Source organism: Pleurodeles waltl, chromosome 4_1, assembly GCF_031143425.1.
Source record: "Pleurodeles waltl isolate 20211129_DDA chromosome 4_1, aPleWal1.hap1.20221129, whole genome shotgun sequence".
NCBI lineage: Eukaryota > Metazoa > Chordata > Amphibia > Caudata > Salamandridae > Pleurodeles > Pleurodeles waltl.
Window position 1 is genome coordinate 40,491,357 of NC_090442.1, and position 22,407 is coordinate 40,513,763.

Genomic DNA, 22,407 nt, shown 5'->3' on the forward strand with positions numbered 1-22,407 from the left:
TACGTTACAGCAAAAAAGTATTAGTTCAGGGTGTGCACCTCAGATAGACTTAAACTTACACACCCTGGTCTGTGAGAGTAGTGCCCTATCCATTGCGGCATTGAGGGTAATCTGCAAGACAGAGTTCCAAAATCATCCTTTCATCTCAGTTCATGGCCACATAGAGTATTTCCGTAGTCATTCGTTTCACTTTTCTGTCTTTAATTAAACTGACCATCTTAAACCTCCACCACCCACCACTTCAAAGGTACCGTTTTTATGTTATAATAGGGCCTTGGAACTTTTGGCAAGTGGACAGAAGCAATCAGAGAACCACATGACAATACATACTCCTTTGCCTGATACCTTTCACAACAAATGGCTCTTGGAAAAAGATGTTAACCGGTCCTTGCTCTCAGACAGACACAGAAAGCCTATCACCACCTCTACTAACATACTTCAACCAAACCAATATATATCATTCAAACAATTATGCCTCTGTATCAATATAGCTACAACTCGAGACAGAAAGGAATTTACAAAACAATCTGCCCATTTGAATAACCAGCATGGTTTTAAGGACGTACAAATTGGAATGTGACAATTTCAGAATTCCTCATTCATAAGAAGTCTGTGAGATAGTATCTCAGAAAGATCTCAAGTTTATAGAAAAAATGGTTGTAAGGGTAATTTTTACCACACAATTGCAACTAGGTGCCTCAATCTGCAAGAGACCAGTCCTTGACAAATTACACAACTGGGGCAACAGCAAAGGCAGCAATTGTGTCAATCCTTTATGATTCTTCTCTAGTACTATACTTTTTCTGAGGGACAATTTGCATTATTCCTGGAGAAAATCATAGAGCTTCTACGAATGCATAGTTTCTGCTTTCTGCACGCACACACACTCCCTGCACTGAATCTACCCTCAGTTCTGTTCAGAATGATTGTGCCATGTCATATTGTTGCATACATATTGCATATCCATAGCGTTTATGAAGAGGTACTTTGGTATGGCAGAAAGACAGAAAAGTAGCAATGCTGAAGGCATAATGTGACTGATTGTGCAGTTTGGATTGGGCTTTCTTAATGAGTGAGAGTGAAAGGAGTATTGTAAGAGTGTGCCTCCAGTTTGTATGTAAAGATAAGTTGGGTGCTGTGAGAAAAAGACTCAACCATGAAGGGACTCGAACCCTCAATCTTCTGATCAGAAGTCAGATGCCTTATCCATTAGGCCACATGGTCACTGACTGCAATATGTTTGGGTGTTTAGGGTTAGGTGGTATGAATGGATGTGGAACATATCAATTACAGGTGCGCAGGACAGTATCCCATACCGTTCTTCATCTTCTTTCCATCAAAGGAGTTTTTTCAAACAATATCTTGATAATTTCCAAAGTTTCATATCTTATGATGTGCTTTTTTGCCGTTAAACCTCCTTTCTTCTTTTATTGAATACTCTGTTTTATGCTGCAATGGTATTTTTGGATTATTTGAAAAGAGAATGAAACTGCTTTGACAGTAGTTCAGACTTCCCATTTCTTGACTTGCTAATTTGCTCCCTGAATTAGCTTATACAAGTGACATGAACAGGGCCTTGACCTAAGCACGTACCTGAAAGCCTGTCACCACCTCTAGAAATAAAATTCACAGCAGCTCAAAACGATCATTTTGAAAGAGAATATTTCAAGTCAGTCCAAGTTTAATTTCAATAAAGAAAGCTGTATAAAATGACACGCAGCACATTTGGGTAACCAGCATGACTCTTTTCAGTGAAGAAGTGGAATGGTTCTTTTGCAATATACTATCACCCTGGTAAGCTGCTACGAGGAAGAGTAAACAATATGATTAGGTTTCAGCAAAAAAGTATTAGTTCAGGGTGTGCACCTCAGATAGACTTAAACTTACACACCCCGGTCTGTGGGAGTAGTGCCCTATCCATTGCGACATTGAGGGTAATCTGCAAGACAGAGTTCAAAAATCATCCTTTCATCTCAGTTCATGGCCACATAGAGTATTTCCGTAGTCATTCGTTTCACTTTTTTGTCTTTAATTAAACTGACCATCTTAAACCTCCACCACCCACCACTTCAAAGTTACCGTTTTTATGTTATAATAGGGCCTTGGAACTTTTGGCAAGTGGACAGAAGCAATCAGAGAACCACATCACAATACATACTCCTTTGCCTGATACCTTTCACAACAAACTGCTCTTGGAAAAAGACGTTAACCGGTCCTTGCTCTCAGACAGACACAGAAAGCCTATCACCACCTCTACTAACATACTTCAACCAAACCAATATATATCATTCAAACAATTATGCCTCTGTATCAATATAGCTACAACTCGAGACAGAAAGGAATTTACAAAACAATCTGCCCATTTGAATAACCAGCATGGTTTTAAGGACGTACAAATTGGAATGTGACAATTTCAGAGTTCCTCATTCATAAGAAGTCTGTGAGATAGTATCTCAGAAAGATCTCAAGTTTATAGAAAAAATTGTTGTAAGGGTAATTTTTACCACACAATTGCAACTAGGTGCCTCAATCTGCAAGAGACCAGTCCTTGACAAATTACACAACTGGGGCAACAGCAAAGGCAGCAATTGTGTCAATCCTTTATGATTCTTCTCTAGTACTATACTTTTTCTGAGGGACAATTTGCATTATTCCTGGAGAAAATCATAGAGCTTCTACGAATGCATAGTTTCTGCTTTCTGCACGCACACACACTCCCTGCACTGAATCTACCCTCAGTTCTGTTCAGAATGATTGTGCCATGTCATATTGTTGCATACGTATTGCATATCCGTAGCGTTTATGAAGAGGTACTTTGGTATGGCAGAAAGACAGAAAAGTAGCAATGCTGAAGGCATAATGTGACTGATTGTGCAGTTTGCATTGGGCTTTCTTAATGAATGAGAGTGAAAGGAGTATTGTAAGAGTGTGCCTCCAGTTTGTATGTAAAGATAAGTTGGGTGCTGTGAGAAAAAGACTCAACCATGAAGGGACTCGAACCCTCAATCTTCTGATCCGAAGTCAGATGCCTTATCCATTAGGCCAAATGGTCACTTACTGCAGTATGTTTGGGTGTTTAGGGTTAGATGGTATGAATGGATGTGGAACATATCAATTAGAGGTGCACAGGACAGGATCCCATACCGTTCTTCATCTTCTTTCCATCAAAGGAGTTTTTTCAAACAATATCTTGATAATTTCCAAAGTTTCATATCTTATGATGTGCTTTTTTGCCATTAAACCTCCTTTCTTCTTTTATTGAATACTCTGTTTTATGCTGCAATGGTATTTTTGGATTATTTGAAAAGATAATGAAACTGCTTTGACAGTAGTTCAGAATTCCCATTTCTTGACTTGCTAATTTGCTCCCTGAATTAGCTTATACAAGTGACATGAACAGGGCCTTGACCTAAGCACGTACCTGAAAGCCTGTCACCACCTCAAGAAATAAAATTCACAGCAGCTCAAAACAATCATTTTGAAAGAGAATATTTCAAGTGAGTCCAAGTTTAATTTCAATAAAGAAAGCTGTATAAAATGACACGCTGCACATTTGGGTAACCAGCATGACTCTTTTCAGTGAAGAAGTGGAATGGTTCTGTTGCAATATACTATCACCCTGGTAAGCTGCTACGAGGAAGAGTAAACAATATGATTACGTTACAGCAAAAAAGTATTAGTTCAGGGTGTGCACCTCAGATAGACTTAAACTTACACACCCTGGTCTGTGAGAGTAGTGCCCTATCCATTGCGGCATTGAGGGTAATCTGCAAGACAGAGTTCCAAAATCATCCTTTCATCTCAGTTCATGGCCACATAGAGTATTTCCGTAGTCATTCGTTTCACTTTTCTGTCTTTAATTAAACTGACCATCTTAAACCTCCACCACCCACCACTTCAAAGTTACCGTTTTTATGTTATAATAGGGCCTTGGAACTTTTGGCAAGTGGACAGAAGCAATCAGAGAACCACATGACAATACATACTCCTTTGCCTGATACCTTTCACAACAAACGGCTCTTGGAAAAAGACGTTAACCGGTCCTTGCTCTCAGACAGACACAGAAAGCCTATCACCACCTCTACTAACATACTTCAACCAAACCAATATATATCATTCAAACAATTATGCCTCTGTATCAATATAGCTACAACTCGAGACAGAAAGGAATTTACAAAACAATCTGCCCATTTGAATAACCAGCATGGTTTTAAGGACGTACAAATTGGAATGTGACAATTTCAGAGTTCCTCATTCATAAGAAGTCTGTGAGATAGTATCTCAGAAAGATCTCAAGTTTATAGAAAAAATTGTTGTAAGGGTAATTTTTACCACACAATTGCAACTAGGTGCCTCAATCTGCAAGAGACCAGTCCTTGACAAATTACACAACTGGGGCAACAGCAAAGGCAGCAATTGTGTCAATCCTTTATGATTCTTCTCTAGTACTATACTTTTTCTGAGGGACAATTTGCATTATTCCTGGAGAAAATCATAGAGCTTCTACGAATGCATAGTTTCTGCTTTCTGCACGCACACACACTCCCTGCACTGAATCTACCCTCAGTTCTGTTCAGAATGATTGTGCCATGTCATATTGTTGCATACGTATTGCATATCCGTAGCGTTTATGAAGAGGTACTTTGGTATGGCACAAAGACAGAAAAGTAGCAATGCTGAAGGCATAATGTGACTGATTGTGCAGTTTGCATTGGGCTTTCTCAATGAATGAGAGTGAAAGGAGTATTGTAAGAGTGTGCCTCCAGTTTGTATGTAAAGATAAGTTGGGTGCTGTGAGAAAAAGACTCAACCATGAAGGGACTCGAACCCTCAATCTTCTGATCCGAAGTCAGAAGCCTTATCCATTAGGCCACATGGTCACTTACTGCAGTATGTTTGGGTGTTTAGGGTTAGATGGTATGAATGGATGTGGAACATATCAATTAGAGGTGCGCAGGACAGGATCCCATACCGTTCTTCATCTTCTTTCCATCAAAGGAGTTTTTTCAAACAATATCTTGATAATTTCCAAAGTTTCATATCTTATGATGTGCTTTTTTGCCATTAAAACTCCTTTCTTCTTTTATTGAATACTCTGTTTTATGCTGCAATGGTATTTTTGGATTATTTGAAAAGATAATGAAACTGCTTTGACAGTAATTCAGAATTCCCATTTCTTGACTTGCTAATTTGCTCCCTGAATTAGCTTATACAAGTGACATGAACAGGGCCTTGACCTAAGCACGTACCTGAAAGCCTGTCACCACCTCTAGAAATAAAATTCACAGCAGCTCAAAACAATCATTTTGAAAGAGAATATTTCAAGTGAGTCCAAGTTTAATTTCAATAAAGAAAGCTGTATAAAATGACACGCTGCACATTTGGGTAACCAGCATGACTCTTTTCAGTGAAGAAGTGGAATGGTTCTGTTGCAATATACTATCACCCTGGTAAGCTGCTACGAGGAAGAGTAAACAATATGATTACGTTACAGCAAAAAAGTATTAGTTCAGGGTGTGCACCTCAGATAGACTTAAACTTACACACCCTGGTCTGTGAGAGTAGTGCCCTATCCATTGCGGCATTGAGGGAAATCTGCAAGACAGAGTTCAAAAATCATCCTTTCATCTCAGTTCATGGCCACATAGAGTATTTCCGTAGTCATTCGTTTCACTTTTCTGTCTTTAAATAAACTGACCATCTTAAACCTCCACCACCCACCACTTCAAAGTTACCGTTTTTATGTTATAATAGGGCCTTGGAACTTTTGGCAAGTGGACAGAAGCAATCAGAGAACCACATGACAATACATACTCCTTTGCCTGATACCTTTCACAACAAACGGCTCTTGGAAAAAGACGTTAACCGGTCCTTGCTCTCAGACAGACACAGAAAGCCTATCACCACCTCTACTAACATACTTCAACCAAACCAATATATATCATTCAAACAATTATGCCTCTGTATCAATATAGCTACAACTCGAGACAGAAAGGAATTTACAAAACAATCTGCCCATTTGAATAACCAGCATGGTTTTAAGGACGTACAAATTGGAATGTGACAATTTCAGAGTTCCTCATTCATAAGAAGTCTGTGAGATAGTATCTCAGAAAGATCTCAAGTTTATAGAAAAAATTGTTGTAAGGGTAATTTTTACCACACAATTGCAACTAGGTGCCTCAATCTGCAAGAGACCAGTCCTTGACAAATTACACAACTGGGGCAACAGCAAAGGCAGCAATTGTGTCAATCCTTTATGATTCTTCTCCAGGTCTATACTTTTTCTGAGGGATAATTTGCATTATTCCTGGAGAAAATCATAGAGCTTCTACGAATGCATAGTTTCTGCTTTCTGCACGCACACACACTCCCTGCACTGAATCTACCCTCAGTTCTGTTCAGAATGATTGTGCCATGTCATATTGTTGTATACGTATTGCATATCCGTAGCGTTTATGAAGAGGTACTTTGGTATGGCAGAAAGACAGAAAAGTAGCAATGCTGAAGGCATAATGTGACTGATTGTGCAGTTTGCATTGGGCTTTCTCAATGAATGAGAGTGAAAGGAGTATTGTAAGAGTGTGCCTCCAGTTTGTATGTAAAGATAAGTTGGGTGCTGTGAGAAATAGACTCAACCATGAAGGGACTCGAACCCTCAATCTTCTGATCCGAAGTCAGATGCCTTATCCATTAGGCCACATGGTCACTTACTGCAGTATGTTTGGGTGTTTAGGGTTAGATGGTATGAATGGATGTGGAACATATCAATTAGAGGTGCGCAGGACAGGATCCCATACCGTTCTTCATCTTCTTTCCATCAAAGGAGTTTTTTCAAACAATATCTTGATAATTTCCAAAGTTTCATATCTTATGATGTGCTTTTTTGCCATTAAACCTCCTTTCTTCTTTTATTGAATACTCTGTTTTATGCTGCAATGGTATTTTTGGATTATTTGAAAAGATAATGAAACTGCTTTGACAGTAGTTCAGAATTCCCATTTCTTGACTTGCTAATTTGCTCCCTGAATTAGCTTATACAAGTGACATGAACAGGGCCTTGACCTAAGCTCGTACCTGAAAGCCTGTCACCACCTCTAGAAATAAAATTCACAGCAGCTCAAAACAATCATTTTGAAAGAGAATATTTCAAGTGAGTCCAAGTTTAATTTCAATAAAGAAAGCTGTATAAAATGACACGCTGCACATTTGGGTAACCAGCATGACTCTTTTCAGTGAAGAAGTGGAATGGTTCTGTTGCAATATACTATCACCCTGGTAAGCTGCTACGAGGAAGAGTAAACAATATGATTACGTTACAGCAAAAAAGTATTAGTTCAGGGTGTGCACTGATGAAGCTGAAATGAAGGTTTTACATTTATTAGCGCATAAACGTAGTGTAGAAATAATCATGTGTGACTTTAACCGAACTAATAAAGATTGTACGGGGACAAAATGTGCCCTTAGAGTAGTTTGCCAACATTTATAAGCGTGCTTTATATAACGTGATGTATTAGAAGTGCACTAATCCGACATAATCGTAAACGTGTGGTATGATTTGCTTGTTCGAAATGTTTTAGCTTAGCATTACTTTAGTGGAGGCTTCGGCCTAGTTGCCTGGTCTCACGATTTAGATGCTCGTATTTTTCCAATGTGCTAATAAACGTGTATTTCTGCTTGAAGCTGTACTTTTCCACTGAGATCGTTCACATGCTTATCTTAAGGTTTGGTGCCAGCTTGGCATTTTTCTCTTTGCTCCAAGGTCGATCTGCAGGTGCGGACAATGGAAGCTCTGAAAATGAGTTAATTGGTATAAAATGTTGCAACTTGCGTACCCGTCTCCAAGGATAATGTATGCTTAAGTAAAAGCTTGAGAACTGTCGTTTTTGATTGGACAATTTGAAGCTAACCTATGAACCCTCCAATGGAAGACCCTACTGGATTTGAACTGTTGTCTATTTAAACCAGGTGCACGAGAAGAAGGCAGCCATTACCAGCCCGATACCCGCCATTTTGCAGGACATTGCAGCTATTATGGCCCACCTTGCTGCGACGCCATTTTGAAAGAGACTTTGATGCTTTCTCTAATCGAGAGAAAGAGACTTAAATGATTCTTGCCCTAGAGACTTTAACTTTGATCCCTTACATGAAGTAGTAGTTTATCTTGCCGCCGTGAGGCAAATTGTCCCGTCCACCCCTGCCCCTTTGCCCCGTCCCATGCTGACCAAGAAACGGTACCTATGAGACGAAGACTTCCTTGAATGCTGATTGTAATTGGTAAATATGAAAGGAAATTGTACAATTGCATTGTGTTTCTTTTAGGTAACCAACTGCTGATTTTTGATAAGAGCCCTAGTTAGGAGTTTTCAAAATTAATGTTGCTAAATTGTTTTTGCATGAAGTCCCACATGCCGATGCTAATTTGAGGTTAGATGAGGATTCCTTTTGTTGCACAATGCAATTTGAGACCTTGTTATGCTGACTAAATGTATGCAATTAGCTCATTACAGATTATAGTATTAGTGATTTGCATTGCTATTATCGAATGCCTTGTTATTCAAATGCTGCATAGATTGCACCTGTTTCGTCGTTATGGACAGCTATTAATGTTCATTTACGTTTATCATTTGGTGTTAAGACAAATCTATATTGTGCTAGCTTTGTTAATATAGGGAAATAAATTCACTAACTTTGAATAAACTGGTGTGGTTATTCCTGACTGAAAGGTCAGGGTTCGCCGAAATGTATTCTGGATTAATTGTTAAGTGTTATGTTGATCAGGGTATTGCTTATGTTCGTTATTGATTATTGATTTGATTAAATTGACTGATCTCGGGTGAAGAGAGTCCCACTTAGCCAAAAGATTCATCGGCCTAAAGAGCGTCCAAGTACAGGTAAATTATTAGTACGGAACGCTCTATCAGCACCTCAGATAGACTTAAACTTACACACCCTGGTCTGTGAGAGTAGTGCCCTATCCATTGCGGCATTGAGGGTAATCTGCAAGACAGAGTTCCAAAATCATCCTTTCATCTCAGTTCATGGCCACATAGAGTATTTCCGTAGTCATTCGTTTCACTTTTCTGTCTTTAATTAAACTGACCATTTTAAATCTCCGGCACCCACAACTTCAATCTTACCGTTTTTGTGCTATCATAGGGCCTTGGAACATTTGGCAAGTGGACAGAAGCAGTCAGAGAACCACATGACAATACATACTCCTTTGCCTGATACCTTTCACAACAAACTGCTCTTGGAAAAAGACGTTAGCCGGTCCTTGCTCTCAGACAGACACAGAAAGCCTATCACCACCTCTACTAACATACTTCAACCAAACCAATCTATATCATTCAAACAATTATGCCTCTGTATAAATATAGCTCCAACTTGAGACAGAAAGGAATTTACAAAACAATCTGCCCATTTGAATAACCAGCATGGTTTTAAGGACGTACAAATTGGAATGTGACAATTTCAGAGTTCCTCATTCATAAGAAGTCTGTGAGATAGTATCTCAGAAAGATCTCAAGTTTATAGAAAAATTTTTTGTAAGGGTAATTTTTACCACACAATTGCAACTAGGTGCCTAAATCTGCAAGAGACCAGTCCTTGACAAATTTCACAACTGGGGCAACAGCAAAGGCAGCAATTGTGTCAATCCTTTATGATTCTTCTCTAGTACTATACTTTTTCTGAGGGACAATTTGCATTATTCCTGGAGAAAATCATAGAGCTTCTACGAATGCATAGTTTCTGCTTTCTGCACGCACACACACTCCCTGCACTGAATCTTCCCACAGTTCTGTTCAGAATGATTGTGCCATGTCATATTGTTGCATACGTATTGCATATCTGTAGCGTTTATGAAGAGGTACTTTGGTATGGCAGAAAGACAGAAAAGTAGCAATGCTGAAGGCATAATGTGACTGATTGTGCAGTTTGCATTGGGCTTTCTTATTGAGTGAGAGTGAAAGGAGTATTGTAAGAGTGTGCGTCCAGTTTGTATTTAAAGATAAGTTGGGTGCTGAGAGAAAAAGACACAACCATGAAAGGACTCGAACCCTCAATCTTCTGATCCGAAGTCAGACGCCTTATCCATTAGGACACATGGTCACTGACTGCAATAAGTTTGGGTGTTTAGGGTTAGGTGGTATGAATGGATGTGGAACATATCAATTACAGGTGCGCAGGACAGGATCCCATACCGTTCTTCATCTTCTTTCCATCAAAGGAGTTTTTTCAAACAATATCTTGATAATTTCCAAAGTTTCATATCTTATGATGTGCTTTTTTGCAGTTAAACCTCCTTTCTTCTTTTATTGAATACTCTGTTTTATGCTGCAATGGTATTTTTGGATTATTTGAAAAGAGAATGAAACTGCTTTGACAGTAGTTCAGACTTCCCATTTCTTGACTTGCTAATTTGCTCCCTGAATTAGCTTATACAAGTGACATGAACAGGGCCTTGACCTAAGCACGTACCTGAAAGCCTGTCACCACCTCTAGAAATAAAATTCACAGCAGCTCAAAACGATCATTTTGAAAGAGAATAATTCAAGTGAGTCCAAGTTTAATTTCAATAAAGAAAGCTGCATAAAATGACACGCTGCACATTTGGGTAACCAGCATGACTCTTTTCAGTGAAGAAGTGGAATGGTTCTTTTGCAATATACTATCACCCTGGTAAACTGCTACGAGGAAGAGTAAACAATATGATTAGGTTTCAGCAAAAAAGTATTAGTTCAGGGTGTGCACCTCAGATAGACTTAAACTTACACACCCTGGTCTGTGAGAGTAGTGCCCTATACATTGCGGCATTGAGGGTAATCTGCAAGACAGAGTTCCAAAATCATCCTTTCATCTCAGTTCATGGCCACATACAGTATTTCTGCAATCATTCGTTTCACTTTTCTGTCTTTAATTAAACTGACCATTTTAAACCTCCGGCACCCACCACTTCAATCTTACCGTTTTTGTGCTATCATAGGGCCTTGGAACTTTTGGCAAGTGGACAGAAGCAATCAGAGAACCACATGACAATACATACTCCTTTGCCTGATACCTTTCACAACAAACGGCTCTTGGAAAAAGACGTTAACCGGTCCTTGCTCTCAGTCAGACACAGAAAGCCTATCACCACCTCTACTAACATACTTCAACCAAACCAATATATATCATTCAAACAATTATGCCTCTGTATCAATATAGCTACAACTCGAGACAGAAAGGAATTTACAAAACAATCTGCCCATTTGAATAACCAGCATGGTTTTAAGGACATACAAATTGGAATGTGACAATTTCAGAGTTCCTCATTCATAAGAAGTCTGTGAGATAGTATCTCAGAAAGATCTCAAGTTTATAGAAAAAATGGTTGTAAGGGTAATTTTTACCACACAATTGCAACTAGGTGCCTCAATCTGCAAGTTGCCAGTCCTTGACAAATTACACAACTGGGGCAACAGCAAAGGCAGCAATTGTGTCAATCCTTTATGATTCTTCTCTAGTACTATACTTTTTCTGAGGGACAATTTGCATTATTCCTGGAGAAAATCATAGAGCTTCTATGAATGCATAGTTTCTGCTTTCTGCACGCACACACACTCCCTGCACTGAATCTACCCTCAGTTCTGTTCAGAATGATTGTGCCATGTCATATTGTTGCATACGTATTGCATATCCGTAGCGTTTATGAAGAGGTACTTTGGTATGGCAGAAAGACAGAAAAGTAGCAATGCTGAAGGCATAATGTGACTGATTGTGCAGTTTGGATTGGGCTTTCTTAATGAGTGAGAGTGAAAGGAGTATTGTAAGAGTGTGCCTCCAGTTTGTATGTAAAGATAAGTTGGGTGCTGTGAGAAAAAGACTCAACCATGAAGGAACTCGAACCCTCAATCTTCTGATCCGAAGTCAGATGCCTTATCCATTAGGCCACATGGTCACTGACTGCAATATGTTTGGGTGTTTAGGGTTAGGTGGTATGAATGGATGTGGAACATATCAATTACAGGTGCGCAGGACAGGATCCCATACCGTTCTTCATCTTCTTTCCATCAAAGGAGTTTTTTCAAACAATATCTTGATAATTTCCAAAGTTTCATATCTTATGATGTGCTTTTTTGCCATTAAACCTCCTTTCTTCTTTTATTGAATACTCTGTTTTATGCTGCAATGGTATTTTTGGATTATTTGAAAAGAGAATGAAACTGCTTTGACAGTAGTTCATACTTCCCATTTCTTGACTTGCTAATTTGCTCCCTGAATTAGCTTATACAAGTGACATGAACAGGGCCTTGACCTAAGCACGTACCTGAAAGCCTGTCACCACCTCTAGAAATAAAATTCACAGCAGCTCAAAACAATCATTTTGAAAGAGAATATTTCAAGTGAGTCCAAGTTTAATTTCAATAAAGAAAGCTGTATAAAATGACACGCTGCACATTTGGGTAACCAGCATGACTCTTTTCAGTGAAGAAGTGGAATGGTTCTGTTGCAATATACTATCACCCTGGTAAGCTGCTACGAGGAAGAGTAAACAATATGATTACGTTACAGCAAAAAGTACTAGTTCAGGGTGTGCACCTCAGATAGACTTAAACTTACACACCCTGGTCTGTGAGAGTAGTGCCCTATCCATTGCGGCATTGAGGGTAATCTGCAAGACAGAGTTCCAAAATCATCCTTTCATCTCAGTTCATGGCCACATAGAGTATTTCCGTAGTCATTCGTTTCACTTTTCTGTCTTTAATTAAACTGACCATCTTAAACCTCCACCACCCACCACTTCAAAGTTACCGTTTTTATGTTATAATAGGGCCTTGGAACTTTTGGCAAGTGGACAGAAGCAATCAGAGAACCACATGACAATACATACTCCTTTGCCTGATACCTTTCACAACAAATGGCTCTTGGAAAAAGATGTTAACCGGTCCTTGCTCTCAGGCAGACACAGAAAGCCTATCACCACCTCTACTAACATACTTCAACCAAACCAATATATATCATTCAAACAATTATGCCTCTGTATCAATATAGCTACAACTCGAGACAGAAAGGAATTTACAAAACAATCTGCCCATTTGAATAACCAGCATGGTTTTAAGGACGTACGAAGTGGAATGTGACAATTTCAGAGTTCCTCATTCATAAGAAGTCTGTGAGATAGTATCTCAGAAAGATCTCAAGTTTATAGAAAAAATGGTTGTAAGGGTAATTTTTACCACACAATTGCAACTAGGTGCCTCAATCTGCAAGAGACCAGTCCTTGACAAATTACACAACTGGGGCAACAGCAAAGGCAGCAATTGTGTCAATCCTTTATGATTCTTCTCTAGTACTATACTTTTTCTGAGGGACAATTTGCATTATTCCTGGAGAAAATCATAGAGCTTCTACGAATGCATAGTTTCTGCTTTCTGCACGCACACACACTCCCTGCACTGAATCTACCCTCAGTTCTGTTCAGAATGATTGTGCCATGTCATATTGTTGCATACATATTGCATATCCATAGCGTTTATGAAGAGGTACTTTGGTATGGCAGACAGACAGAAAAGTAGCAATGCTGAAGGCATAATGTGACTGATTGTGCAGTTTGGATTGGGCTTTCTTAATGAGTGAGAATGAAAGGCGTATTGTAAGAGTGTGCCTTCAGTTTGTATGTAAAGATAAGTTGGGTGCTGTGAGATAAAGACTCAACCATGAAGGGACTTGAACCCTCAATCTTCTGATCCGAAGTCAGATGCCTTATCCATTAGGCCACATGGTCAATGACTGCAATATGTTTGGGTGTTTAGGGTTAGGTGGTATGAATGGATGTGGAACATATCAATTACAGGTGCGCAGGACAGTATCCCATACCGTTCTTCATCTTCTTTCCATCAAAGGAGTTTTTTCAAACAATATCTTGATAATTTCCAAAGTTTCATATCTTATGATGTGCTTTTTTGCCGTTAAACCTCCTTTCTTCTTTTATTGAATACTCTGTTTTATGCTGCAATGGTATTTTTGGATTATTTGAAAAGAGAATGAAACTGCTTTGACAGTAGTTCAGACTTCCCATTTCTTGACTTGCTAATTTGGTCCCTTAATTAGCTTATACAAGTGACATGAACAGGGCCTTGACCTAAGCACGTACCTGAAAGCCTGTCACCACCTCTAGAAATAAAATTCACAGCAGTTCAAAACGATCATTTTGAAAGAGAATATTTCAAGTCAGTCCAAGTTTAATTTCAATAAAGAAAGCTGTATAAAATGACACGCAGCACATTTGGGTAACCAGCATGACTCTTTTCAGTGAAGAAGTGGAATGGTTCTTTTGCAATATACTATCACCCTGGTAAGCTGCTACGAGGAAGAGTAAACAATATGATTAGGTTTCAGCAAAAAAGTATTAGTTCAGGGTGTGCACCTCAGATAGACTTAAACTTACACACCCCGGTCTGTGGGAGTAGTGCCCTATCCATTGCGACATTGAGGGTAATCTGCAAGACAGAGTTCAAAAATCATCCTTTCATCTCAGTTCATGGCCACATAGAGTATTTCCGTAGTCATTCGTTTCACTTTTTTGTCTTTAATTAAACTGACCATCTTAAACCTCCACCACCCACCACTTCAAAGTTACCGTTTTTATGTTATAATAGGGCCTTGGAACTTTTGGCAAGTGGACAGAAGCAATCAGAGAACCACATGACAATACATACTCCTTTGCCTGATACCTTTCACAACAAACGGCTCTTGGAAAAAGACGTTAACCGGTCCTTGCTCTCAGTCAGACACAGAAAGCCTATCACCACCTCTACTAACATACTTCAACCAAACCAATATATATCATTCAAACAATTATGCCTCTGTATCAATATAGCTACAACTCGAGGCAGAAAGGAATTTACAAACCAATCTGCCCATTTGAATAACCAGCATGGTTTTAAGGACGTACAAATTGGAATGTGACAATTTCAGAGTTCCTCATTCATAAGAAGTCTGTGAGATAGTATCTCAGAAAGATCTCAAGTTTATAGAAAAAATGGTTGTAAGGGTAATTTTTACCACACAATTGCAACTAGGTGCCGCAATCTGCAAGTTACCAGTCCTTGACAAATTACACAACTGGGGCAACAGCAAAGGCAGCAATTGTGTCAATCCTTTATGATTCTTCTCTAGTACTATACTTTTTTCTGAGGGACAATTTGCATTATTCCTGGAGAAAATCATAGAGCTTCTACGAATGCATAGTTTCTGCTTTCTGCACGCACACACACTCCCTGCACTGAATCTACCCTCAGTTCTGTTCAGAATGATTGTGCCATGTCATATTGTTGCATACGTATTGCATATCCGTAGCGTTTATGAAGAGGTACTTTGGTATGGCAGAAAGACAGAAAAGTAGCAATGCTGAAGGCATAATGTGACTGATTGTGCAGTTTGGATTGGGCTTTCTTAATGAGTGAGAGTGAAAGGAGTATTGTAAGAGTGTGCCTCCAGTTTGTATGTAAAGATAAGTTGGGTGCTGTGAGAAAAGACTCAACCATGAAGGGACTCGAACCCTCAATCTTCTGATCCGAAGTCAGATGCCTTATCCATTAGGCCACATGGTCACTGACTGCAATATGTTTGGGTGTTTAGGGTTAGGTGGTATGAATGGATGTGGAACATATCAATTACAGGTGCGCAGGACAGGATCCCATACCGTTCTTCATCTTCTTTCCATCAAAGGAGTTTTTTCAAACAATATCTTGATAATTTCCAAAGTTTCATATCTTATGATGTGCTTTTTTGCAGTTAAACCTCCTTTCTTCTTTTATTGAATACTCTGTTTTATGCTGCAATGGTATTTTTGGATTATTTGAAAAGAGAATGAAACTGCTTTTACAGTAGTTCAGACTTCCCATTTCTTGACTTGCTAATTTGCTCCCTGAATTAGCTTATACAAGTGACATGAACAGGGCCTTGACCTAAGCACGTACCTGAAAGCCTTTCACCACCTCTAGAAATAAAATTCACAGCAGCTCAAAACGATCATTTTGAAAGAGAATATTTCAAGTGAGTCCAAGTTTAATTTCAGTAAAGAAAGCTGTATAAAATGACACGCTGCACATTTGGGTAACCAGCATGACTCTTTTCAGTGAAGAAGTGGAATGGTTCTTTTGCAATATACTATCACCCTGGTAAGCTGCTACGAGGAAGAGTAAACAATATGATTAGGTTTCAGCAAAAAAGTATTAGTTCAGGGTGTGCACCTCAGATAGACTTAAACTTACACACCCTGGTCTGTGAGAGTAGTGCCCTATCCATTGCGGCATTGAGGGTAATCTGCAAGACAGAGTTCCAAAATCATCCTTTCATCTCAGTTCATGGCCACATACAGTATTTCTGCAATCATTCGTTTCACTTTTCTGTCTTTAATTAAACTGACCATTTTATACCTCTGGCACCCACCACTTCAATCTTACCGTTTTTGTGCTATCATAGGGCCTTGGAACTTTTGGCAAGTGGACAGAAGCAGTCAGAGAACCACATCACAATACATACTCCTTTGCCTGATACCTTTCACAACAAACTGCTCTTGGAAAAAGACGTTAACCGGTCCTTGCTCTCAGACAGACACAGAAAGCCTATCACCACCTCTACTAACATACTTCAACCAAACCAATATATATCATTCAAACAATTATGCCTCTGTATCAATATAGCTACAACTCGAGACAGAAAGGAATTTACAAAACAATCTGCCCATTTGAATAACCAGCATGGTTTTAAGGACGTATAAATTGGAATGTGACAATTTCAGAGTTCCTCATTCATAAGAAGTCTGTGTGATAGTATCTCAGAAAGATCTCAAGTTTATAGAAAAAATGGCTGTAAGGGTAATTTTTACCACACAATTGCAACTAGGTGCCTCAATCTGCAAGAGACCAGTCCTTGACAGATTACACAACTGGGGCAACAGCAAAGGCAGCAATTGTGTCAATCCTTTATGATTCTTCTCTAGTACTATACTTTTTCTGAGGGACAATTTGCATTATTCCTGGAGAAAATCATAGAGCTTCTACGCATGCATAGTTTCTGCTTTCTGCACGCACACACACTCCCTGCACTGAATCTACCCACAGTTCTGTTCAGAATGATTGTGCCATGTCATATTGTTGCATACGTATTGCATATCCGTAGCCTTTATGAAGAGGTACTTTGGTATGGCAGAAAGACAGAAAAGTAGCAATGCTGAAGGCATAATGTGACTGATTGTGCAGTTTGCATTGGGCTTTCTTAATGAGTGAGAGTGAAAGGAGTATTGTAAGAGTGTGCCTCCAGTTTGTATGTAAAGATAAGTTGGGTGCTGTGAGAAAAAGACTCAACCATGAAGGGACTCGAACCCTCAATCTTGTGATCAGAAGTCAGATGCCTTATCCATTAGGCCACATGGTCACTGAGTGGAATATGTTTGGGCGTTTAGGGTTAGGTGGAATGAATGGATGTTTAACATATCAATTACAGGTGCGCAGGACAGGATCCCATACCGTTCTTCATCTTCTTTCCATCAAAGGAGTTTTTTCAAACAATATCTTGATAATTTCCAAAGTTTCATATTTTATGATGTGCTTTTTTGCCGTTAAACCTCCTTTCTTCTTTTATTGAATACTCTGTTTTATGCTGCAATGGTATTTTTGGATTATTTGAAAAGAGAATGAAACTGCTTTGACAGTAGTTCAGACTTCCCATTTCTTGACTTGCTAATTTGCTCCCTGAATTAGCTTATACAAGTGACATGAACAGGGACTTGACCTAAGCACGTACCTGAAAGCCTGTCACCACCTCTAGAAATAAAATTCTCAGCAGCTCAAAACAATCATTTTGAAAGAGAATATTTCAAGTGAGTCCAAGTTTAATTTCAATAAAGAAAGCTGTATAAAATGACACGCTGCACATTTGGGTAACCAGCATGACTCTTTTCAGTGAAGAAGTGGAATGGTTCTGTTGCAATATACTATCAGCCTGGTAAGCTGCTACGAGGAAGAGTAAACAATATGATTAGGTTTCAGCAAAAAAGTATTAGTTCAGGGTGTGCACCTCAGATAGACTTAAACTTACACACCCTGGTCTGTGAGAGTAGTGCCCTATCCATTGCAGCATTGAGGGTAATATGCAAGACAGAGTTCCAAAATCATCCTTTCATCTCAGTTCATGGCCACATAGAGTATTTCCGTAGTCATTCGTTTCACTTTTCTGTCTTTAATTAAACTGACCATCTTAAACCTCCACCACCCACCACTTCAAAGTTACCGTTTTTATGTTATAATAGGGCCTTGGAACTTTTGGCAAGTGGACAGAAGCAATCAGAGAACCACATGACAATACATACTCCTTTGCCTGATACCTTTCACAACAAACGGCTCTTGGAAAAAGACGTTAACCGGTCCTTGCTCTCAGACAGACACAGAAAGCCTATCACCACCTCTACTAACATACTTCAACCAAACCAATATATATCATTCAAACAATTATGCCTCTGTATCAATATAGCTACAACTCGAGACAGAAAGGAATTTACAAAACAATCTGCCCATTTGAATAACCAGCATGGTTTTAAGGACGTACAAATTGGAATGTGACAATTTCAGAGTTCCTCATTCATAAGAAGTCTGTGAGATAGTATCTCAGAAAGATCTCAAGTTTATAGAAAAAATGGTTGTAAGGGTAATTTTTACCACACAATTGCAACTAGGTGCCTCAATCTGCAAGAGACCAGTCCTTGACAAATTACACAACTGGGGCAACAGCAAAGGCAGCAATTGTGTCAATCCTTTATGATTCTTCTCCAGGTCTATACTTTTTCTGAGGGATAATTTGCATTATTCCTGGAGAAAAACATAGAGCTTCTACGAATGCATAGTTTCTGCTTTCTGCACGCACACACACTCCCTGCACTGAATCTACCCTCAGTTCTGTTCAGAATGATTGTGCCATGTCATATTGTTGCATACGTATTGCATATCCGTAGCGTTTATGAAGAGGTACTTTGGTATGGCAGAAAGACAGAAAAGTAGCAATGCTGAAGGCATAATGTGACTGATTGTGCAGTTTGCATTGGGCTTTCTCAATGAATGAGAGTGAAAGGAGTATTGTAAGAGTGTGCCTCCAGTTTGTATGTAAAGATAAGTTGGGTGCTGTGAGAAATAGACTCAACCATGAAGGGACTCGAACCCTCAATCTTCTGATCCGAAGTCAGATGCCTTATCCATTAGGCCACATGGTCACTTACTGCAGTATGTTAGGGTGTTTAGGGTTAGATGGTATGAATGGATGTGGAACATATCAATTAGAGGTGCGCAGGACAGGATCCCATACCGTTCTTCATCTTCTTTCCATCAAAGGAGTTTTTTCAAACAATATCTTGATAATTTCCAAAGTTTCATATCTTATAATGTGCTTTTTTGCCATTAAACCTCCTTTCTTCTTTTATTGAATACTCTGTTTTATGCTGCAATGGTATTTTTGGATTATTTGAAAAGATAATGAAACTGCTTTGACAGTAGTTCAGAATTCCCATTTCTTGACTTGCTAATTTGCTCCCTGAATTAGCGTATACAAGTGACATGAACAGGGCCTTGACCTAAGCTCGTACCTGAAAGCCTGTCACCACCTCTAGAAATAAAATTCACAGCAGCTCAAAACAATCATTTTGAAAGAGAATATTTCAAGTGAGTCTAAGTTTAATTTCAATAAAGAAAGCTGTATAAAATGACACGCTGCACATTTGGGTAACCAGCATGACTCTTTTCAGTGAAGAAGTGGAATGGTTCTGTTGCAATATACTATCACCCTGGTAAGCTGCTACGAGAAAGAGTAAACAATATGATTACGTTACAGCAAAAAAGTATTAGTTCAGGGTGTGCACTGATGAAGCTGAAATGAAGGTTTTACATTTATTAGCGCATAAACGTAGTGTAGAAATAATCATGTGTGACTTTAACCGAACTAATAAAGATTGTACGGGGACAAAATGTGCCCTTAGAGTAGTTTGCCAACATTTATAAGCGTGCTTTATATAACGTGATGTATTAGAAGTGCACTAATCCGACATAATCGTAAACGTGTGGTATGATTTGCTTGTTCGAAATGTTTTAGCTTAGCATTACTTTAGTGGAGGCTTCGGCCTAGTTGCCTGGTCTCACGATTTAGATGCTCGTATTTTTCCAATGTGCTAATAAACGTGTATTTCTGCTTGAAGCTGTACTTTTCCACTGAGATCGTTCACATGCTTATCTTAAGGTTTGGTGCCAGCTTGGCATTTTTCTCTTTGCTCCAAGGTCGATCTGCAGGTGCGGACAATGGAAGCTCTGAAAATGAGTTAATTGGTATAAAATGTTGCAACTTGCGTACCCGTCTCCAAGGATAATGTATGCTTAAGTAAAAGCTTGAGAACTGTCGTTTTTGATTGGACAATTTGAAGCTAACCTATGAACCCTCCAATGGAAGACCCTACTGGATTTGAACTGTTGTCTATTTAAACCAGGTGCACGAGAAGAAGGCAGCCATTACCAGCCCGATACCCGCCATTTTGCAGGACATTGCAGCTATTATGGCCCACCTTGCTGCGACGCCATTTTGAAAGAGACTTTGATGCTTTCTCTAATCGAGAGAAAGAGACTTAAATGATTCTTGCCCTAGAGACTTTAACTTTGATCCCTTACATGAAGTAGTAGTTTATCTTGCCGCCGTGAGGCAAATTGTCCCGTCCACCCCTGCCCCTTTGCCCCGTCCCATGCTGACCAAGAAACGGTACCTATGAGACGAAGACTTCCTTGAATGCTGATTGTAATTGGTAAATATGAAAGGAAATTGTACAATTGCATTGTGTTTCTTTTAGGTAACCAACTGCTGATTTTTTATAAGAGCCCTAGTTAGGAGTTTTCAAAATTAATGTTGCTAAATTGTTTTTGCATGAAGTCCCACATGCCGATGCTAATTTGAGGTTAGATGAGGATTCCTTTTGTTGCACAATGCAATTTGAGACCTTGTTATGCTGACTAAATGAATGCAATTAGCTCATTACAGATTATAGTATTAGTGATTTGCATTGCTATTATCGAATGCCTTGTTATTCAAATGCTGCATAGATTGCACCTGTTTCGTCGTTATGGACAGCTATTAATGTTCATTTACGTTTATCATTTGGTGTTAAGACACATCTATATTGTGCTAGCTTTGTTAATATAGGTAAATAAATTCACTAACTTTGAATAAACTGGTGTGGTTATTCCTGACTGAAAGGTCAGGGTTCGCCGAAATGTATTCTGGATTAATTGTTAAGTGTTATGTTGATCAGGGTATTGCTTATGTTCGTTATTGATTATTGATTTGATTAAATTGACTGATCTCGGGTGAAGAGAGTCCCACTTAGCCAAAAGATTCATCGGCCTAAAGAGCGTCCAAGTACAGGTAAATTATTAGTACGGAACGCTCTATCAGCACCTCAGATAGACTTAAACTTACACACCCTGGTCTGTGAGAGTAGTGCCCTATCCATTGCGGCATTGAGGGTAATCTGCAAGACAGAGTTCCAAAATCATCCTTTCATCTCAGTTCATGGCCACATAGAGTATTTCCGTAGTCATTCGTTTCACTTTTCTGTCTTTAATTAAACTGACCATTTTAAATCTCCGGCACCCACAACTTCAATCTTACCGTTTTTGTGCTATCATAGGGCCTTGGAACATTTGGCAAGTGGACAGAAGCAGTCAGAGAACCACATGACAATACATACTCCTTTGCCTGATACCTTTCACAACAAACTGCTCTTGGAAAAAGACGTTAGCCGGACCTTGCTCTCAGACAGACACAGAAAGCCTATCACCACCTCTACTAACATACTTCAACCAAACCAATCTATATCATTCAAACAATTATGCCTCTGTATAAATATAGCTCCAACTTGAGACAGAAAGGAATTTACAAAACAATCTGCCCATTTGAATAACCAGCATGGTTTTAAGGACGTACAAATTGGAATGTGACAATTTCAGAGTTCCTCATTCATAAGAAGTCTGTGAGATAGTATCTCAGAAAGATCTCAAGTTTATAGAAAAAAAATTTGTAAGGGTAATTTTTACCACACAATTGCAACTAGGTGCCTCAATCTGCAAGAGACCAGTCCTTGACAAATTTCACAACTGGGGCAACAGCAAAGGCAGCAATTGTGTCAATCCTTTATGATTCTTCTCTAGTACTATACTTTTTCTGAGGGACAATTTGCATTATTCCTGGAGAAAATCATAGAGCTTCTACGAATGCATAGTTTCTGCTTTCTGCACGCACACACACTCCCTGCACTGAATCTTCCCACAGTTCTGTTCAGAATGATTGTGCCATGTCATATTGTTGCATACGTATTGCATATCTGTAGCGTTT

At 39.1% G+C, this 22,407-nt stretch overlaps 6 non-coding genes across 6 annotated transcripts; all 6 read right to left on the reverse strand.

The window, feature by feature from the left end:
- Positions 1–1,151: 1,151 nt before the first annotated feature.
- Positions 1,152–1,224, reverse strand: TRNAR-UCU (transfer RNA arginine (anticodon UCU)). Its single transcript has one exon. It is a non-coding gene; the product is annotated as a tRNA-Arg (tRNA).
- A 3,583-nt stretch (positions 1,225–4,807) lies between these two features.
- On the reverse strand, positions 4,808–4,880 carry TRNAR-UCG (transfer RNA arginine (anticodon UCG)). Its single transcript has one exon. It is a non-coding gene; the product is annotated as a tRNA-Arg (tRNA).
- A 1,755-nt stretch (positions 4,881–6,635) lies between these two features.
- TRNAR-UCG (transfer RNA arginine (anticodon UCG)) lies at positions 6,636–6,708 on the reverse strand. The gene has a single exon. It is a non-coding gene; the product is annotated as a tRNA-Arg (tRNA).
- A 6,987-nt stretch (positions 6,709–13,695) lies between these two features.
- On the reverse strand, positions 13,696–13,768 carry TRNAR-UCG (transfer RNA arginine (anticodon UCG)). Its single transcript has one exon. It is a non-coding gene; the product is annotated as a tRNA-Arg (tRNA).
- A 1,755-nt stretch (positions 13,769–15,523) lies between these two features.
- Positions 15,524–15,596, reverse strand: TRNAR-UCG (transfer RNA arginine (anticodon UCG)). The gene has a single exon. It is a non-coding gene; the product is annotated as a tRNA-Arg (tRNA).
- Positions 15,597–19,179: 3,583 nt separating this feature from the next.
- TRNAR-UCG (transfer RNA arginine (anticodon UCG)) lies at positions 19,180–19,252 on the reverse strand. The gene has a single exon. It is a non-coding gene; the product is annotated as a tRNA-Arg (tRNA).
- Between the last annotated feature and the right edge of the window lie 3,155 nt (positions 19,253–22,407).